General features: G+C 40.6%; 1 long non-coding RNA gene across 7 annotated transcripts; it reads left to right on the top strand.

The window, feature by feature from the left end:
• Positions 1–836: 836 nt before the first annotated feature.
• LOC148852919 (uncharacterized) lies at positions 837–7754 on the top strand. Of its 7 annotated transcripts, none has more exons than XR_016098739.1 (10): positions 837–1105; positions 2572–2661; positions 2773–2862; positions 2945–3421; positions 3502–3601; positions 3686–3759; positions 4022–4121; positions 4557–4645; positions 5817–5947; positions 7474–7754. It is a non-coding gene; the product is annotated as an uncharacterized LOC148852919 (long non-coding RNA). The 7 variants fall into 7 exon arrangements; XR_016098740.1 differs by lacking the exon at positions 5817–5947 and adding an exon at positions 4403–4476 and having other exon boundaries at positions 3686–3723; XR_016098745.1 differs by lacking the exons at positions 837–1105; positions 2572–2661; positions 2773–2862 and adding exons at positions 4403–4476; positions 6859–6952 and having other exon boundaries at positions 3282–3421; positions 5821–5947; positions 7474–7609.
• The last annotated feature ends 11524 nt before the right edge of the window (positions 7755–19278 follow it).

Raw genomic sequence — 19278 nt, forward strand, 5'->3', positions numbered from 1 at the left:
GTGTGCTAGATGACTGTCGACAGTTGTCTGATCTCAATGTGGACTACTTGGGGACTATCACCATAGAACTGAACTGTGCTAAGTCATTAATGGATGACCTGGTTGACAAACTCTAGACCCTGTTGAGTGCCATAGTGACGGACCAGCAAACACACTTTGATGGGCTTTAGGCTTATGGGAGTGCCATGAAGGGTTCTCTATATGCACCCTTTAGTAATGCCACTTAGTTGTATAGTGTTTCACTTGGGTTGGTGACTCAACCTCTGACTCGGCAGAAACACTAGGGAAGGAAATGAAAAACAAGTGAGGTGGAGTGGTTTCTATCAAGAAATTAACTTCCATTGTCCAGAAAATTTTGACGGTTTTGATTTTAGCAGATGGTTGATAAATAAAATTAAATGATATTTGAATGGCATTTGTGTCTTTTCAGATGTCATTCAAGACCGGTTAATGATAGGTACTAGATTATCGCATTTCGAATATCCCAGTATTTTATTGTCGCATTTTAAAGTTTGATGACCAAATTATCACTCCAAGTATTCATCAACAATTTTCACTAATTCAAAATAACAAAATTTCACGAATGATAAAATTAAAATTCACTTCACTCCACTGGCCCACCGTCACCTCACGTGTTTTTTCCAATGTGCCTAAAATGCCCCTTAAGTAACACTAACTCACTCTATTCGCTAAATTCCCAAAATTGCCCTTCTATGACTGTGAGCTGTAATTTCCCTCCCCTCTTTCCCCTGTTCACTTTCGTTTTCACCTCCGACGAAATATCCCCTTCATTCCACTGGAATATATATAGAGCACCTAACTCGTTCCTCTACATTGGCATAGACGGTGGAATTATCTCCTCTCACCGACAAGGTTGACCTCCGGCGAATGGACTGAAGTCTACATTGCATTTGTGTTCTTCGCCTGAAAGTTCACATTGCATTTGTGTTCTTCACCTGAAAATCATGTACTTCGCCTTAAAATCCACATTGCATTTGTTTTCTTCACCTGAAAATCCACTTGGCATTTGACGGACGCTGGTGAGCTGCTTTTTTATTCTTCTTCGGACCCCACTCGAACAAGGAGACTAGAACTGTTAGCTTCAGTAAGTTGGTGTCAAGTTTTTTCAACTATTTGTCGTTTAGGGTTCTACTTTTTTTTTATTTCATTTGACATTTAAGCTGGACTGAAATCTATATGTTGGAATTTTTTTGCGGTGGATTGTGCATATGTAAATGAAAGAAAAAATAATAATTGCTTGTTGAACCAACCGATGCTGAATATATAGGAAAAAAATGTCTCTATGAGCTTGAATGAAATTTGGAAGTATCAATGAGTTATGAGTATCTAGTTGAACCATTTTTTGTACGCCCAATTTACATTGTTCATCTATGCAATATAAGCAATCGAGACACATCCCTACACCCAATTGAATTCATGGTCATTGAATCTAAGGTTTAACATGTCATTGAACGTGGTTGAAACTTTTATTTGAAATGATTAGGGTTCCTTTTTACCTGAATCTTGGATTTCTTTGAATATTCCATTGTTTAACCTATAATCACATTGAAACAACTTGCATCATTGGAAAAAGTAATTAAGTCATATATTTTACCTATATTTTACCCCTAAGAAAGGAAATTAGACCACCAGATCAGTGATTTCAAGCTTTGAACTCGTGCATCCAAATTAAAAAAGATATGTATCTATTTTCAAACTATGGCATCGAGGGGAATTGGCACGAGATGTTCTCCAAAATGTTTTAGGGATCATATTGCAAGGTTGCCCTTTAAGGGAAGACCATATACAAGCAATGGAGGCCACCCCGTTTGGAAACTTCTTGCATCTCCCACCCATTACATTTGATAAGGCGCTTTGAGTTGGTACAATGTTGGGACTTATATAGTTGTACATTCAATATAGGCAATGAATCCATGCCATATATGAAGCACAACATTGTGCTCAATTTCTTATACATGCCATATATGAAGCACAACATTGTGCTCAATTTCTTATACATGCCTTTGATCAAGTTGCCACCGGTGCCAATCAGCCTAATAATGATAGCCAATAAGCGTACATGGCATGGAAGAAATTTTTTTTCGTTGTTAATGGTAAATTAAAATCTTTCATAATATTCGCTTGCAAGCATGGTTGTATGAGAATAGTACAACATTTAAGACAACAGACCCCACTGCTGAGCCATGCTTATTCAAATGGGGCAACATAGGGTATAATGGGAGCTTCAACAATAAAGACTTTGTAACAAAAGTAACCACAAGAACGTTAAGTGTCATATATGTAGTCTTTAATATCCTATTCATAATATCATTTGCAATGCATTGGTCATCATCTAGGTATTTCCTAAATGATGACTATATTATTTATATTTTCAAGTGGTTGATACTCTCACCTCAGCTGATCATGAATTGAGGCTACTCAGTGATGCTTTGTCATGGCAGGTGATGAATAATCCATATGTTTTCTCATATTGAACATCTTATGTTACATAATTAAAATATTTTGTTGCCACATGTGAGTCACTTGTTCATATGTGATTTCTACATGTAGGAAATCAATTCATTAACCGCTGAAGACAGGGGAGAGAAGCAAAGTCCCTGCAGTTTTGTTGGTCATGATTCATACGAGGATCATAATGTTGTACGAATCATTCATTTTTGAGTTTGCAATTGGACTTTGTTCATAAAGCTTGTCTATATGGAGGGCTTGATTTCATTCATGTCAATGCTTCTTAACTCCCTTATTATGTAGGCCCCCCTGCCCATTGCCTCTTTACCAGTTGATGTTGGACCAAGCGCAGGGTACCACACAGGGGCAATCTCACTTTGGAATAGAACAATGGTGCATAAGAGTTATGAAGAATTATTTAATTATGGTTCTTTGTTTACCTGTCTAATGTGGCCGGATGTTCATGGTGATGTAGGGTGTGTGTCCACGTTGTGTTGAATCGATTAAATTTGAATAGTTGAGCCGGAAGGCTAACCAGGTAAATTCCTATGGCAATGAGATTGGTCAACTATGGGACAAGGTTAATTGATTGCATGGAATATTGGTAGCAAACAACATCAACCCCAGTGTCTGGCCTGTACACATAGATGTTGTTGTTGAGCTAAATGAGACATGGAGGGAAGGTGCAGCAAAATTTGAGGATGAGACATCGACCTTACCAGTCATTGGCTTACAACTCACCTCACCCACAATGTTAGATGGGGGTACCATTCTTGGTTCGATTGAGATTGTTTTGCCCCGGGTGTGGGGAACAAACGTGTATAGATAAGGGCACACAATGGGAAAGCAAGGGCGCGTTCTTTGTTGTATTGTTGTTTCCCCTTATCGACCCCCGGGCGATGGTGGGAAGGTGGCTAAGGAATTTTCCATCGTGGCTCGCACTACTCAAGTGGTATGGAACAAGATGTGTAGATTTTTTGAAATGTTATTAGTTTATTGTTTACTCATACATTTATTTAATGTGACTGATAGAAAGTGAAGCTTCAGTTTAGACAACATTCAATCAGAAAGACCGATTGTCCACGATTAACTTAGAGTTGGCACAAAAGTTTTCGCACAAGGACATTTGGAGGTAATAATGCAATATGCTTCATTTAGCACACAACTCATGCACCCATGTCATGTATGCGCTTAACTTTGTGTGTATATTTGATAGGGATGCATATGTGTAGAAGACCGAAGATCTTTCCCTAAGTAAATCTAACCTCTTATCCATTTTTAAGAGTGAAGGTTGGTTGTTTAATGTCTGTGCCTTTATCCAATATGCAGTAAGTTTAATCGTTGATGTTTAGTTGTATTTGGAAAATTGATCCACCGTTCTTGCCCATTTGAAATAGGTAATTGACGCAAATGCCAACATACTTAAGACAATGAGGCACAATACAGTGAAATTTCACTACGTGCCTACATTATCATAGATTGTTTTTGGATTCAGGATATCAATTATTTGCATGATGAAATACTCGTTATCAATTTTGCTTGTATATTTCAGAGCATTGAAGTTGAATTGATGGTTGGCACCAGTTGAGAAGAAAATCCACTTGTACAGCTCACTACATGGGGTTCTTTACACGCACTTTGTTGAAAGAATGGTATGCATCTTCATCGTTGCCTAAGTGTCGTGTGTTTGAATTGTTAGAGTGGTCCTTTAACATGGTTTTGTATTTTGGTAAGATAGCAACAATTTTATAAGATGGTGCTTGGTGAATGTATAAATGACATTGGTGGGTGGCCTTACGAACCTGCCATCTGGGCTCCTAAGTAGAAAGGGTACTGGGTACATGTTGTTGTTACCCATCCTTACAACATGATTGCAATATCGTGTATATTGAATCAACTGCTAAAGTTTGGGTGTCCACGATCTGTTTGCAAGGGTGGCGATTGTGAGGTGTTTTTATAAAGTACATGGACTATTTGCCTAGGTCCTCAACATTCGATTTCTCATCGGTGTGTAATCTTTTTTTAGAGTTGTCAAATGTATGTTATTATGCCTAATCATGCATTAATTATATGTCATCTGTTAAAAGGTGCAGGACACAATGGGAGCTAATCGGTGGGAGATCAAAGTGCAAATATTGTGGAATAAGAACAACTAGAATGCCCATAATTCACCCGGGTATGCCACCTCTCATTAATGGATGTGATAATTTTATGTTTCCCTGCCTTACCTTGCAGTTTTTAAATATGATATTATTGACGTTTGATGTGGCTAAGTAATTCAACTGTCTCAATTACACCACTAAAAACTGCTACATTTATCTTTTGGTATGAATGTTGTAACAGTCACAATTACACCACAAAAAACTGCTACATTTATCTTTTGGTATGAATGTTGTAACAATCACAATTACACCACCAAAACTGCTGCACTTATTGTGACTCCTCCACTTCCCTATTTTCTTCTATAAAAGGGGTGCCTCCTGGGGGTAGTAGGTTTATGGAGAGAAATCATTAGAAGGCTGAAAAGATTGGGAGAACTCCATCACCATCTTCTGACAAGATCTGCTCCTACTCTGTTTGGATCGTTCTTCTTCTTCATTGCTGCCATTAAGGGTTTCTCTCACACCAACTCAAAGCAGTCATCTATGCCCTTTTTTTTAGTGCTTCAAGTCTTTGTTAAAGACATTTTGGCACTAGTAAGGTGGTTAGTTTGTAATTCTCTCATCAAGGACATGAATAAACACATTTTCTTTCTTCTCCCGTGGATATAGGTCTCTTTGACCGAACCATGTAAATCTGGTTCCATCTTTACCTTTCTTTTGCTCTTAGTATTTGTTTTATAATTCACATATTCATCAATTATTTTTCTTGTTTGCCATGCTAATTAATCGGTAATTCAGAGTTTAATCCTAACAGATATTCCTTGTACTGTTGTTTCCTTACTAACGTGGTATTAATAACCAAAGAGAAGTTCATCCAAAACCACACCTTCTTGCCATCACCTACTATGAAAAGCATTACCCCATTAAACTAATTTAAACTTGAGACACACCTTCCTGCAATCTGCAGCCATAGGTAGAATGAGACAGACGAGGGATCCATCAATCACTATGAGATGGCAAAGTTATCAAAAATGATTTTCCTTTACAAATTATTTGGTCCCAATACATTGGTTTGCATACTTGGTCCCAATTTACAAAGTGATACCAAGAAGTGTCCTTCCATCAACTCCATAATATTTTTGTCATTTTTTTCTCCCATTTGGTTAGATACGTTAGGCTATATAGTAAGATGGAAGACTGGCTATTACACCCTTAATTAATTAGTGTTACCCTTGCCTCCATTAGACAGATAATTGGCCTTCAAGGAAGCTGCTTTCAAATCAGCACTGGGTGTCCACGGCTTTCGAGAAGAACTTAGCCCCAAGGGGTAATCAATGGCACTTAGGAGGGAGATGGCTCACTTTTCAGGCCAAAAGGTTAGCAAAATCAGCTGATGAACTTCCCTTAATTCCTTTGTCTCACTCTTAGGTAGATATACCTTTAAACCAGTCACTACTTTCCATTGCAACAAGAAATGGCATTAGGTAAAAGGGGTTGCCTTGCCATTTCCCTCTAGAACGCATGAAATTCCCTTGAGATGCACCATTTATTTTTATAATTTTATAAAAGGGTAATGTATTAAAAATGATAATAAGTAAGTGAATTTTGTACTCCTTCCACCCCTTTCATAAAGTCTCTCATTCTCGTTTCTATTGTTCTTGTCGCATCAACATGAATTGGATAGACTGAAAGCAAGTAGGTATGGAGTATTTACACCATTTATCTTTATTAAAAGCTTGGGTTTGTCACACACTTGTATCCAAACTCTCCACCCGCTAGCAAAATTCATCTAGCCAGCATATTAACCATAAAATACCAATTAGCATGGCGAGAAACATTTTCTAAAACCGCCTTGCACACCAAGCCGCATCTAGCACTTGTCCCTCTATAGTCCATTATCTAATTCCCAATAAACCCCCTTTCCTGAATGTGTTTGCTGCATAAAAAAGCCCCTAGACAAGCAGATCCCTTTTTTTAATACTGTATTCTTCATATGTACATAATGCAACAATAGAAGGATAATATAGAAAAATAAGTACTAGTATTGAAGATTACAAAGTGTAAAATAACCGATTGTAAGAATAATTCTCAGAGCCAAGTTTACCTTTCAAACCAAAAATAGAGTATTGTGGAACTGTTTGATTCACTGGACATTAGGCGCAAATGGTGAAATATTCCCATTCGACTGAAATTAAACGTCTTTCCCCTTGTGCGTGTAGTTTTGTTTTGTTATGTTTTTTTTTTTTCATATTTTTTTTCATTGACTATATTCTGTGATCTCCTTTAGCAGTTGTCTCTATGCACTATAAATGAGCCATTGGAAGCCTTGTTTACATTCACAGGTTCTTCACCATTTCAACGAAGCTTAGTCTTGAGTATTGGTAAACTAGCTTACTTGTGTGGATATTGGTTCTCATCCACTTATTTAATAATGATTCCATTTGGGAGTAAATGGATTTTGAATCACCAACTGCAAATTCATCTATTAGCGCAGCCGCTCATTAGCGCCGCGCTAGCGCTCAATCCGTTGCTTGTTGCTAGCGCGCCAATCGAGCGGTGCCGCTGCAAGCTCCGGCAGCAAGTTCAGGCGCCCGCTAGGGCGCTGCAACGCGCTTTGCCGGAGTAGCAAGATTCAAAACGGATGCATGCGCTAGCGCACTGCCGATGTGCTGGCTGCGCATTAGTGCAACGGCTTGAGCGCTAGCGCTCATGGAGTTGCTTGTTGCCCATGCATGATGAAAAACGGATGCGCGCGCTACCCTTAATTACTTTCCATAACTGGCTTTAATCTCAGACGTGCCCAGGTGTTTATTTGGATGCTTTTGTTTTGTGTGTCTCTTTTATGGTGGAGCAATGGAAGAAAAAATACAGGCTTGATCCATCTCTGTGTTTTCTACTACAGGAGAAATTTCTACAAGCGGGTTGAGGTTGTGACTTGGATCTTGGTAATGAAAGTGTTGTTGTCGGACGCAATGCAATACATGGGAATGGTGAACTTCTTATTTCATAAATATTAGGTGAAAATAGTTGGCGTTTGAACCGTCATATTTGATATACGTCCCAATGCCTTGGTACTGAGAACAAGTGGCAACTAGACGGTCTATCATGCTATATATATATGATGTTAATATGTATTTATTTTTTTTGACAAAACTACTCACCAGTCAAACACTATTTTGAAAATTTTTACTCCACTAATCTGACTTTGGGGCCTTCGTCCACGTGTTCCGCAACTTGGGGTTGTGACTGATGGGTCATGTAAACCCTCCCTTCACATGATCCAGTCAAAAAAACACCCCCTTTAATACCCCCACATCCTACCGATATTCCATTGCAAGACTGGACATGAATCTTTGCCAAAGGAATCTCAATAAGTGGGTAGAGAAGTTGGCGTTTCAGAAAATTTTGCACCACTAATGTGACTTTGCAAGCATTGTCTGCCACCGTCCGCACATGTCACAGCCTAGGGTTGACATGTCTGGGCCATGCAGAGCCCATTTTTCAGTCCACCACTCCCTCGAGAACAATAGAGGGGAACCCATGCAGGAGGAATCGAATTAAGTGACAGATGTGTTCAGATTTTGCAGCGCCAATGTGACTTTCGGGCCATCATCCGTCGTCATCCGTGCTTGTCGCAGCCCGAGGTTGTGACCGATGGATCATGTAAACCCTCCTTTATTGTTCCAACCTCTTATTGCACTCATGGAAGGTGAACCCCGCCGAGAGAAATAGGTGTCCAAGGGTTACCTATCACCCTCTCTAAGGTTGTGACTATAGGACCATTGCATAACAATTTGCTTGTACATGCAACTGAAATTGTTAGCCACCACCCAATCCCACGATACCGAGAGGTGCTTAAGGGATTCTTACCTAATATATGTGTTTCACAAAACAAGAATAATGATTAAAACACAATACCTTAACCATTTATATATCAAACGATTAATACTTGTTCAAAATGTAAGTTCAAAAAAAAAAGCATAAACAATCCTTGAATAATTGGTTCTGCAAGGGTCATATATGCATTAAGGTGAACATGACCATTCACTTCTAAACTTCTGGCTCTTAAATATATATGAAAATAGAAATACAACAACACAAGAAACATAAATTTCTTCATATCTTCCAGTAGTAGGTTGGAGTATAATAACAAACTATGCAATACATAATGGGTAAATAACAAACAGATTGGAGTAAAATAATGTAATTTACACAAATATCCCTATATTATCATCTGTTATAGATTAGAATAATTTATAAATTAACTTGGTCAACTAGGTGCAAGCTATAGCCCTTATTATAAATTCTAAGCCCAATCTCACCTGATCTGACCCATTTTTCACCCTTAACATCTCCACCTTTTTATCCATCTAGGATGGATGGCCATCCATTTCTATAAATCAAACTCGAGCATCTTTGTTATTTACCACAATGTTGGAAAAATGTAATAAAATAGGAATACAAAAAGTTGAACATTAAAGAAGAATATCTGAAATCTAGGATAACTACAATTTGCTTCAAATGGAAAAACTGCCTATCCTTTGGATGATGTGATCTTCCTTGTCTCAAATCCCAATCCTCCATGTGCAACTATAGATCTTATTCTTTGGCCTTCTTCATGCCCTTTTTCACTAAATCATCAATTTTCTTTATATAAAATGGAGCAAATACACGTTGCTTCCAAAATAATAAGAAGCTTTACATCTTTCATTAATGGCAAATTAATTGCTTTCTTTGGTAATTTAATGGCTAAGATGATAGGTAAATTTGAGTGCTAACCCAAAAAAAAAAAAAATTGATTCCAATTTATCTAAGCAAAGTATATTAGAAATCCTGAGGTAAAACTTACAAAACTTTGTATTTTACATGAGATAATGGCTAGCTAAACTCAGTTATGAACTTCCCGCTTTTGCAAAACTTGTCTCTTATTTTGATAATTGTGAGACCACAATAACATGCAAGGTAGTATTTAGAAATTGGAATTTCTTGCTTTTGCAAAATGTTCTAAAGCATGGAGTTTTGTTTCTTCCTCCAACGCAGTGTTTTTGAACCATCATTGACCAAGACCGTTTGACCATTTGGACTAGAAGCCAATCACTCTACCAGTTCCAGTTTTACCCCAAACTGGTATTTAGCCAAAAAATGTTGAATTGGTTTGAGAACCATTGACCCAAATGGTTGAACCATAAACCCGTTCAACTCGGGTAGCACGTAGTGGTTCAAATTTTAAAATTATTTTGATTTGATTATTTTATTTTAAAATAAAACAGAAATAGGAAAATGACCATTGAGTCACAACTTACATTCAATAGTGGATACCTTTTCTTTAGGGTTTAAATTAATAGCCTAACTCCTTAGATTGAAGAAGAGAACAACAGTCAACCACCCATCAGAGTTTTCGAAACAACCACCAATGATACAATGATTTGCAGTGGAAGTCGATGACCATAATGGAAAGGATTGTAGTGATGACTACCGGGTAAAACATTCAACTTCTTTTGCTTTTATTGATTTTCTCTTAAATCTCTACATTTTAGACATTTAGGCTATGTTTGGTTTGAAGGTGATGTAACCGTTTCTGACCACGTACCAATGTTTTGTGATGTAAAAATTTTTTGGCTAAGTACCTCGTTATTTGACCCGGTGGTGACGTGCCTTAGTGATGAGCTACTTGGTGGTGAACTGCCTGGTGGAGAGCTGCCTGGTGGCGAACTGCCTGGTGGCAAACTGCTTAGTGGAGAGCTCCCTAGTGGCGAGCTACCTGGTGGCGAACTACCTGGTGGCGAGCTCCCTGATGGCAAACTGCCTGGTGGAAAGCTACCTGGTGGCGAACTCTCTACTAGGCGGCCTGTGACTTAGAGAATGGTGGAGCTCCCTGGTGCAGCGCAAACCGACTGCCTTCAGCATGAGGTGGTCTTCTTTCCTTTGTAGGCAATGGGAGCTGAGGGACCTGCGAGAACTCCATCTTTTCCTCCTCTTTGTAGGCGGCGGGAGCTGAGGGACCTGCGAGAACTGAATCAGAGGACCCAGGGGTATTTTCCCAGTGGGGCTCTTCGACGCTTAAGTTAGCACTCTGATTGTAGAGAGCTTTGAAAATAATATTGGAGAAACGAGAGAGCTAGAGAGCAGGGATTACCTCCAAACGGTAAGACTCGCGGGTTAGGTGGGTGAAAAGCTTCCAAACAGTAAGACTCGCCACATCCCGTCAGAACCGGGGTACGGTGGTGAACTCCTCAAGGTCGTCAAGCTGGCGCTTGTGTAAGGCGGCCAGCTCGGCGCTTGGGCCAGGGTGTCAGGGCGGCACTTGCGTTAGTCGACGGGTCGGTGTTTGGGCCAGGTTGTCAGGTCGACGCCTGTGTCAATCGGCAGGTCGGTGTCTAGGCCAGCTCTATGGCAAGCTGCTTATGGCGAGCTGCCTGTGGCGAGCTGCCTATGGCGAGCTGCCTGTGGCGAGCTGCCTATGGCGAGCTGCCTGTGGCGAGCTGCCTATGGCGAGCTGCTTGTGGCTAGGTGATGCTGCTTATGGCGAGCTACTTGTGGTTAGCTACCTGTGACTAGCTGCTTATGGCTAGCTACTTATGGCTAGCTGCTTATGGCGAGCTGCCTGTGGCGAGTTGCCTATAGCGAGCTGCCTGGAGGCCATAGTTGGCATGAGTGCCACGTGTCACAATTCCACTAGAGGGCCAAATCCGCCCTCATCATTTGCCCCCCACTCCCAAGCTGAGAGTAACTCAGCGAAGGGAGTAGATTTCTTTTGGCCCGTAAATCGACGAGCTAGTAAGTGCTGATCCAATTCCTAGTGCGGCCTGTAGGCTTTAGGAGTGACTCGTAGCCTACTCTTCTTTGACTTTTCCCCATGCCGGAGAGGCGACCGGGTCTTAAGCAGTAATGTGGCTCGTAGGCTTTGGGAGTGACTCGTACTCTACTCTTTTTTTACTTTGCCCGTGCCGGAGAGGCGATCGGATCTTAAGCAGTAATGTGGCCCGTAGGCTTTGGGAGTGACTCGTAGTCTACTCTTTTTTTACTTTGCCCATGCCGGAGAGGCGACCGGGTTTTAAGTAGTGATGTGGCCCGTAGTCTTTGCTTGTGAGGTGTCGAGCTATGATTGTGTTGCATCAACTTGGTAATGCCAGTCACTCACTCCTACAAGAAGCTACTAGGAGCTCGACCTTCGGGGGCAACACTACCAAATTTAGGTCCCCAGCTCACATGGGAGCCTTGGAAGGCTCGACCTGTAAGGACGCCTATGTAGTCGGTTGGCCGCCAACTCCCATGGAAGCCACGAAGAGCTCATCTTTGTAGGGGGGACCTTGCAAAGAGGACTGATGAGGCATTATCTAAATTGAAAGTAAGGTTGGTAGAGCTACTTAGTCTGTTAGCTCCCTGCATAGTCTTTGAGTTCATAAAAGATGCAACCTATAAAGCAATAGCTTCAATTACTAAAAAGTGAGGATTTAACTTTCTGGGAGAAGAGGACTTAGCTTTTGTAAGATGAGAACTTAGCTTTTTGTAGCGTTTTCCCACAGATGGCACCAAATGTTTTGTGATGTAAAAATTTTTTGGCTAAGTACCTTGTTATTTGACACGGTGGCGACGTGCTTAGTGATGAGCTACTTGGTGGCGAATTGCCTAGTGGAGAACTGCCTGGGGGCGAACTGCCTAGTGGCAAACTGCCTGGTGGCGAACTCCCTAGTGGCAAGCTACCTGGTGGCGAATTGCCTGGTGGCGTAAACTTTTGGAAGCAGTATGTCGCTTCGGGCTACCTTGGGTACTGATCTCCGACAACGGTCGCACACCCGCAGGCAAACAGTCAAGTAATGAACAGAGCTACCTCCACGAACTGAAAGCACGACTAGACCAAGCTAAAGGGTTGTGGGCGGACGAGCTACCAAGTGTTCTATGGGCTCATTGAACTACAGAAAAAACCACCACGGAAGAGCCCCTTTAACTTCACCTATGGCACTGAAGCGGTAATCCAAGCGGAAGTTGAAATACCTACACTGTGACTAGAAGCATATGACCAGACAAATGGAGATGAGTTACATACCAACCTCGACCTACTGGATGAGGTAAGAGACCTCGCGCACATCCGGACAGCGGCTTACCAGTAGAAAGTAGCTCGGTACTACAATGCCAGAAGAAGCGAAGCTTCCGAGTAGGTGACCTGGTTCTCTGTAAGATTATGGTGCCCGAACCCGGCGTGGGCAAACTTGGACCAAATTAAGAAGGGCCCTACAGAGTAAAGAGAGCACTTGAGGGGGCATACGAGCTCGAAACCTTAGGGAAAACAAGTACCCCGAGCATGGAACATCGTCAACTTAAGGCAATACTACCTATACACCGCCAAGCAAAGTTGAAGAAATCGCTACCAGAGCCTAAAGGCCAAGATGCCGAGCTAACGAAAGAACCTCGGCATAGGCAAGCAAACAAAAGTCAAGCTATAGGCTCAGGCGAAGCGGAGACTAATAAACATCAAAACAGGTCATGCGAGTGTAGTAACCCGGGCAAGAAACAGATCGGGCATATGGTCAGTTCGGAAAATACGATCAGTTCGGGAGAAAGAACAACCAACACTTTCCAAAAGAAAAGTCATTCCATTACAAATAAAGGGAGCGTACATTTGAAAAAAAAATTTACAGGCCCGGAGCTACTTCTTCATTATCAAAAGGCACTTCAACGATACCCAAAGGTCCTGCCTCACCCTCGGAATCTGGCTCACCATCAACAGCGTTGGCCATCTCCTGAGTTATGCACAAAGTGAATATGGCACTGATATCGAACTTGGGGTATGTGTTCCGGATCATCCACCGGCTCAGTTTAAATCCCCTTCTGTACGAGTCCACCATCAGGTCATCAAAGCGTGGCGAGGTGATGTACTCATCAACGGCCTTCTTCTTGGCATCTTTGATGCCTTGGGAAAAGATCTGCGTCCTCTCCCTAATGTCCTCCTAAAGGTATTCAACCTGATGCTGCAGATCCAGCCTCAGGTCCGCCATGTGCTTCACAACAACCCCCATGGCCACGGCATCCCTCTGAGACCTCGCCTGCCTGGCCATAGCAGCACGAGCAGTCGCCTCGGCAGCATGAACAACCGCCTCAATAGCTCGGGTAGTCGCCTCAGTGCCACAAAAAGCCTCTTCGGTAGCTCACGCCCGCCTCGAGTTCCTCTCCACCTGGGCCACCAAGGCATGAATAGAAGAGTTCACCTGCCAAAAGGAAAGAACTAGTGATTTAAGAGAACGGCAACAAGAGGGATAAAAACAAAGAAGCCCGACAAGAAATCTGACTCACCACCATAGCATGAGTAGCGGCACGACAGGCGACCTGGTTCAAAGGAAGATCGGGCCACACCGCGATCTCCTCGGGGAAAGTGGCCTCCCTACTCTTCTGAAGAGCGTAGTTTGGCGACAGTACGCTCCTGAATTCCCCTTGGGCTCTCGAGCTTGAGGGCCCAGCTTGCGTATAAGCGGACCCAGAGTAAGCGGGAGCACTAGAGTAGGCAGGAGCTCCCGTGTGAGTAGTCTCGGCATAAGGGTCCCCTGCCGCTTCTTACATTGGAGGAGCCACCTCGGGCTCCCTGGGCGGATCCTCTAACGGGTTGTCTGCTACCTAAGGCTCCACATCCTAGGGCAGCTCGGCACGAGTTCGCTAGGCAACTAGCTTCCTCCTCTTCATGCCTTGGAACATGTGCCCACCGCGAGTCCTTTTTGAGTCCATCACACCTGCAAAAAAGAGTTCGGAATCAGAAAAAATGAAAGAACAAAGCAAAACAAGAAATCTGAGCAAGGAACCTACCCAAACTCAGGCCGACCATAGTGAGCTTGGCCTCCGTCAGGTACTGATGGCATTTTAGCCCTAGCTGTGCCCATTGCCAGAGGCCCTTCACTGTCTCTTTATCAAGCGTAACACCGGAGTCAGGGGCGGCCATCCCCCACCCGGTCTGAAAAAGGCCACCCTAGTATATTTCGCATCCTGAAGTAGTCACGCTTCCATGTCGGGACCTTGTTGGAAAGTTCGTGCAAGAGCTTAAAACTTGGGCGAGGAGATAAATAATATGCCCGCCTACGCCTGGGAAGGGGACCCGCTTGTTTCTTAAGCATTAAGATAGAAGAAAATATCTCCAAGTCTAAAGGAAAGCCCTATTCACAAAATAGGGATATTGTCCCCACCAAGTTACGAATGGAGTTCGGGTGAAGCTGGCCGACAGTAACGCCAAAGTGATTCATGACCTCGACAAGAAGGGTGTGGAAAGGCAGTCGTAGCCCTGTAGCGAGCTGCTCCCAAAATATCACGACCTCCTCAAGACCGTGTTCCCAAGGAAAGCTACTCGAAGGAATGAAATAGGCGTACTCCCTAGGCAAGTTGTAATAGGTAATAAGGGATTGGAGCCCCTCAGACGTCATGGTTGAAGGACAAAACCTGTCTAACATCCGACCTTAATGAGAGGTAGATGCCAAACTGCCTGAAACGGCTTGGCCTACGAGCTCAAACTCTTCCTCAAGTTCTACCTTAGGTTCGCTAAGGCCATTGGGAGATGCAACTCAGTTCGTAGAACCTGCACCAGACCCACTTGAAGAACCGTCTGAGCTATCCAAGCTAGACATCAAGGAGAAAAGGTGATTCTAGAAAAGTACTCACCCGAAAAAAGGTTTGAACAAACTTTAGAAACTAGAACAAGCAAAAAACCTTGAAGGCGAACTAAAAGCCTGGACGCGAACCGAAACTTGGACGCGAGCTCAAGAAGCAAAACGCAGAAAGCGATAGCGACTGGGGTCCCCCACTATTTATACCCACAGTAACCGAGAACCAACAGTGCAGATCAAAGCCAATCTGACGGCCCGCATTTGCGTTGACCGCACGTCCCGTGAGACCGAGATGTGATTGGCGCACTTCATTCTGAAACTAACGAAATGTCGGTGCACATCTTTCTGAAACTGAGAGGACGATAGCACACATCTTTCTGAAACTAACAGAACATCAGTGCACCTCTCCTCGCCTTACAAACGGCAGCGACGTGTTTTTTTCAAAATTCGAAAAAGATCCGCTATCATGTCTCCCAGTGGCGCGCTTTCTTGAAATTTGAAGTAAGCGCGCGCCACCACGTCTGTTAGCATTTGTAGGTAGGTCGGCGCGTCTCCCGCCTTTTGGGCGCTCGAGGAATCCAAAGAACCCTAACAATGCACCTCGCACTATCAAAATGCGAAACAGGACAAATCCACCTGCCACCTCGCGAACTCCCCGCGCCAGGGCAAGACCCTTAGCACGAGGAGTGAGGGGCAATTGATGAAGGAAGATTTGGCCTGACCTCGTGATTAAGCAACACATGGCAAAGGCAGCAGCTCGGCACAACAATGCGCCCAAGGCGCAAGCACCAAAGGGAGGAACGAGAGGTCCGAACTCCCTACTAGCAGTCTGAACTCCCTACAAGGAGCCCAAACTCTCCCTTGGGCCCCGAGCCAAACACAAAGGGCAATAACCCGAACTGGCCTGCCCCATGGCATATCAGGACACACCTCTATCCAAACTCAAGACCACCTAGCTCACCACTCCAGCACTTCGCCTCCAGGATGCCGAACTGAACAACCGTACCATGCCTGACACCAAGGAAGTTCGTATCCAGGGGCAGTGCACCTGACTGACTTGGGATCTGACGCTTGACAACCGCACTTCGAACAGTCGCCTTCCACCGCCATCTCTAGTTATAGAGACAGCTCCGACATGGAGCAGTGGCGGTTCTGTCCCAGTAGAAGGGATGACATTTGAACTGGCAGAAGAACAAAACTAATCATACCTGACCTGACAGAAGCCTCGGAGTGAGTGATGTTTGCATTCCTTTGATTGCTATTAACTTAAAACATTTTCAACCCATGTTTATATAACTCCATATTATAATTGGAGGACTAATTTTTTGAGTGACTTGGTTAATGAAGCTCAATTACCAATTGATAAATTTCATAGTTAGTGGTTGAACTTAGTTGTACTATAATGGCTTATGGATGGATAGATACATGTAACATAATTTTGATTAACTTTTTGGTATTTTGTCCTAGAGGAATTACATTTATTAAGTCTATGGATGCTTCTAAAATAAAAACAATGCATATAACTTAATTCACTTGTTGAAAAAATGTTATGGGTTGCTTGAAGATTAATGGAGAAAGAATTTTCATTGATTTATTAATCACCTTGTGCAACACATTGCTTGAACTTATTGTTAAATGAATTTGAAGAGCTAACTTATATTGCAATTGTGGTTCGACATGCATATAAAATAACAAAATTTGTGTATAATCATACTTTTGTACTATCAATGCTAAGAAAGAGACCTAATTGGATAGAGATAGTATATCTTGGAACCACCTACTTTGCAACTAATTTTAACATTTTATTGCATTATATGGTATTTTGAAGCACATTTCTGATCTACAATATTTAGTGATTAGCAAAAGTTTTAATGAATGTAAATATGCAAAAGATGCGAAGGGAAAATAAGTAATAAAGATTGTATTAGAACCTATTTGGAAATTGTGGAAAACAATTATAGATTTTACATCAACAATTGTTTGTGCATCGATACTTGTAGGTTCAAATAAGAGGCCTACAATGGGGTATATGTACCATGTCATGCTGATGGCGAAGGAAGCAATTAAAAGATATTTTAAACATAGGAAATCTAAATATGGCCCAATTGTGTAGCTTGTTAAAAGAAGATGTGATAGACAAATGGGTCAAAAGTTTCATCTTGCAGGTGATTATCTTAATCCAACCTTTCAATATGATCTAAATTCAAAAATTAAAACCCCATTTTGTTTTGTCAATTGTTTCTTGATGTCATTGAAAATGTTATAGATAAAAATGAAGATGTGTAAATAAAGATCAACAAAGAGATCTTTCTTTTTGAATCTAGTCTTGGTGATTTGGAGGGATGTTATTTTGAAATTAGTTAAAAGAATGGCTCCAGGTAATAATTGTTTTTTTTTTTTTGTAATGATATGTTTATTATTTCATTTTATTTTGGATAGGCATTTCATTTTTCTATTTCCTTCTATGTAATCTCTAGGTGAATGGTGGATGAGGTTTAGTTATTGCACCTCATTTCTTAGAAGAGTTGTTGTGTGGGTTCTTAGCCAATTTATAGTTCATTTGCCTGTGAACATAACTGGAGTGCTTTTGAACGCATAAACATAAAGATAAGGAATAGGTTAGAGCATTAAAGGTTCAATGACTTTGTATACGTTCATTGTAACCTGTGTTTGATAGACTAGTATGTATTTTATGTTTCACAATGCATATTAATTAGTATTTATTAGTGTATAGTGTATTTCTATTTTATTTTGTCATTTGTGAGAATGACTTGTATGAGGAAAACTCAAAACTTTGACTCACTTTGAGGTTGAAAATATTAATATAGTGGAAGATTGAGTGGTAGATAAGGATGGGAATCCTCCATTACTTAATAATATTGAAATTGATGTTATATTTAATGATGATGGAACAAAAAATCCAAAAATGAAATCTCAAGCAAACAAATGATTTATAGATGAAAGTAACTTAGGTTAATATCATCTCATATTCATAGTTTCATACTCCAATCTTGAATCTTGAGACTTAAGGCTATTTTTTTATTATAATTTTGTCTATTTATTTTTCATACAACTACGATTTTTTCAATGATGTATTGCGGGAAAATATATGAGATATCCATTTATATGAATATGAAGATGAAGGGCACAAGGAGATGTTGAGGATGATATAATATACCAATTGTTTTAATTGGTTCCATTAATGAAGACTTTATGGATTCAGATTTTGGACTTGCTAGTTATATTTTGATTTAGTGGCTAATCTTTAACACTTCTTAAATTTTAATTTCTGAAATTTATGGTTTATATTTAATTGTCCTTCATGAATTATGGAGACTTGGAAAGTTAATTTAATTTATTATTTTGTTTTATGGTAAATCATAGATGCATGAACTCACATATTATAGCCTTTCACTCTTTTGCACTTTAAATTGCTTCTATTTATCTTTTAACTTTTTTTAAATAAAATAAGAACTCAAGTTTTCATTTTAAAGCACAAATGTATGATCTCATAGTAGGTGTCATAGTTATTTTCAAGCATGAACTCATTTTATTTTGAAACTTAGATCTTAGAATTTAGATGGGTACATGCTTCGTTTTTTTTTTTTTTTTTTTGATAAATGTGGATACATGCTTTTATTTATTTTTAAGACTTTTAGCAAATTGATTCATAAAAAGTTGAAATGGATGCATGCCTACTCTTGTTTCTATATTTTTTTGGAATTTTTTTTGTTTTTAATTTTCTCCATTACTAATAAAAATATATCTCTTCTTATATGTATTTGTTTTTATTTAATTAATGTGAATATGTGATAAATACATGTATGATAAATGTATCACGTATGCAAAACTTTTATACAATTTTCTGCACTTTTTTTTTGTATCCTTTTATTTTTTTTTCCCTTTTTGTGTTTTCTACATTTTTCTGGTTTTACTTTTTAGATTATGTTGTGTATTAATAAAAGAAATCCTTCACTTTTTTTTGGTTTTTACTCTTTATATTTTTCAGTTTGCATTTTCTACAATTTGATTTTTTTTCTGTGTTTTTTGTATTCTTTTCTGCTTTTAAAATTTTTTTAGCCACTTTTGTTAATAAAAAGAGCTTTTAGTCTTTTAAGTTTAAT

This window comes from Nelumbo lutea, chromosome 5 (genome assembly GCF_056320005.1).
Source record: "Nelumbo lutea isolate HS-2025 chromosome 5, American lotus-T2T, whole genome shotgun sequence".
Classification (NCBI taxonomy): domain Eukaryota; kingdom Viridiplantae; phylum Streptophyta; class Magnoliopsida; order Proteales; family Nelumbonaceae; genus Nelumbo; species Nelumbo lutea.